Raw genomic sequence first — 2500 nt, forward strand, 5'->3', positions numbered from 1 at the left:
TGTTGGACAACATCTCCAGGACGCTACGCACCATATGACTAGTAAGTCAAATCTCAAATAACTGCCCTGATGACTTTTGTTCTACCCGCTTAAATGATAGAAGTACTTGCGCTGTACAATCTATAAAGACTGTGTCTGTTCCCCGAATAGTGAGGTCAAAATATAAATTTAATGTAGGATCTAGAAAAAATCTGATTGTGATTAAACCAGAAAAATGTAGTGTTTAATCCACAAACATTCTGAGCATTATTCCTACTTGCTGCCGTTCACATCAATCCACAAGTTGTCCTTTTAAGCTAGGCTTTCATTCAATTCAACGTAAAAGCAATTAGGCTACGTCTTGCATCCTTTTACGGTAGTAAACATTGCAAATAAATTGGTTGCAAAACGGTATCCACTCACATTTAACTTTTTGTCTGGTCGTTACGGTCAGAACAACAATTAATACAGTCACATTACTTACTATATGTTATAGCCTATGAGACAGCCCATGATCACTAGACTTTATACAGATGTTACTTTAGTGATTTTGTAAATGGTGATCAGCAACGAAATATTGATAATGTGGAAGTTACTGCCTTTTGCCTTGGTGTGACTTCTTACTTTGCAGACAATACAAAGTCAGAGTACAGTAACTTCAAAACGGGTCAAAATCAAGTTTGAGCTCAAGATTTTTATGTAGATAATTTTCATTACTAAAACATAATTGCCAGATTTCCATTGTCCTACCTATAATTAATTTGGCTGGACAAATAAAAATCTTTAAAGTAATTTTTCTCTTATGGTTTTTGCCTTTGTAGGGCAGTATTAGTCTGTTAGTCGCAAAAAAAGGTTGCTAACGGCTGGCCCTTGAGGTAATTACAGTATATCTGGCAGGAAATCTAGACGTTTGTCTATCATCAATTGAAACACGTACGCAATAGCAACTTTACACAGCCACAGTGTGGAAGCTGTTAGTGCGCTACTGCATGGCGCGATCACTGACAATGCTTTCCGGATAACAGCGGAAACATATAAGAGTATTACAGATAAGTGTAATACATAATTTGGAACTGTGAAGGGTCTACTTCTATTTGTGCACACTCACAATATCAACAAAACGTTGTGCTTTTTTTAAAACAAAGAAAACGATCAGGATGCACTTTCTGCCGTCTCAGTCTCCGTGAACTGTTTTAGAAATGAAGCGAAACTCGTATAGGCTACTTGCCTCACATACATGAGAAATATATATATATATATATATATACTTATCAAAAGTTGCTAAAAGTTGCCAAATAAATTAAAAAAATTGCTAAATTTGTTGCTAGGTGCTTTTGGAAGAAAACTTTCCTAGGGTAGTCTGAAAAGGTGCTAAATTTAGCAACAAAATTGCTAAGTTGGCAACACTGCTCTATATATATATATATATATATATATAGAAAGCTTGAAATGTCTACTTTAAAACAAACCAAATGAAAACAAAAACTGTCTGATTATGTAACCCGTATGAAAGGTGCATTTCTCTCTGGTGAGTCAGCATCGTCCACTTCATCTTAGGAGCCGACATTGACGCAGAAAACACTAGTTAGAATTAAAATTAGTTTAATTAGCAATTAGTTAAAAGTGTATATTTAATTAAATGAATATAAACATGCAATTAGTTGACTAATGGGTTAAATGAATGACTATTAATCGACTAGAATGTTTAGTTGTGGACAGCCCTAGATAAATTACACCTTTCCCATGTAAATCAGAGTTTTTACTATTGTTTTTGCGACTTGCAGCTGAAACAAGCAAATATAAACCGTATATCCACACCCAATAATCAGTCCCTTCAGGATTTCACAATTCTGCGATTGCAGAACTCCACAATACATGGAGGAGCTTGCAGTTTTCTAAATTGCAGATTTCCTGCAAAAATGGATGAGCAGCATGACGTGAGTGAAGCAGATGCTGAATGAAAATGTAAATTCACTGTCTGACAGTAGGTGGCGCTTATTTAACAGCAGTAATACAGCAGTTTCCAGTTTTACCGCTGTAAACACAGCAGGCTGCACTACTTTCTGTTTCTGACACACTCGTCACGGAAAAGAAAGGAAGTCAGACAGCTTTTACATGTTTTCAAGTCTGTTCATATTTTTGTATTTGCTATAGTGTTCATCAACAAAAAACAAATAGTCCTACTTGAAGGCTTTCTAGTTGCATTCTTTTGTACTTTAATATGCTTGAAACATTTGTTTACTTTGTAATTGTTGTGTACAAAGGTAGTCTACAGTTATGTTTACGTTTCTTTGTTATATTATAAAAATAATGACTTGTTATTACCCCTGTAAAGCCTGAAATAATTAAATAGTCAGAAATTCTTTTTTTTTTTACCTTTAGACAAAACATAAAAGAAAAAAGTTTGCATGTGTATTCATGAGGTCAGAAAGTATTAAAAATGTTAGAAGAATGTCTGTGGTATATTTTCACAGCAAAACAACAACAAAAATGCTACAAATATTGCAGCAAATTTTTGAGA

The 2500-nt window shown here is 34.4% G+C and overlaps 1 protein-coding gene across 1 annotated transcript in view; it reads left to right on the forward strand.

Annotated features, from left to right (window-relative positions):
* The window catches only part of LOC107748248 (von Willebrand factor A domain-containing protein 5A-like), a 47272-nt gene that overhangs the window by 28589 nt on the left and 16183 nt on the right, over positions 1 to 2500 (forward strand). The window lies entirely within an intron of this gene.

The sequence above is a fragment of the Sinocyclocheilus rhinocerous genome, unplaced genomic scaffold (genome assembly GCF_001515625.1).
Source record: "Sinocyclocheilus rhinocerous isolate Xijiao unplaced genomic scaffold, SAMN03320098_v1.1 scaffold740, whole genome shotgun sequence".
Taxonomy (NCBI): Eukaryota; Metazoa; Chordata; class Actinopteri; order Cypriniformes; family Cyprinidae; genus Sinocyclocheilus; species Sinocyclocheilus rhinocerous.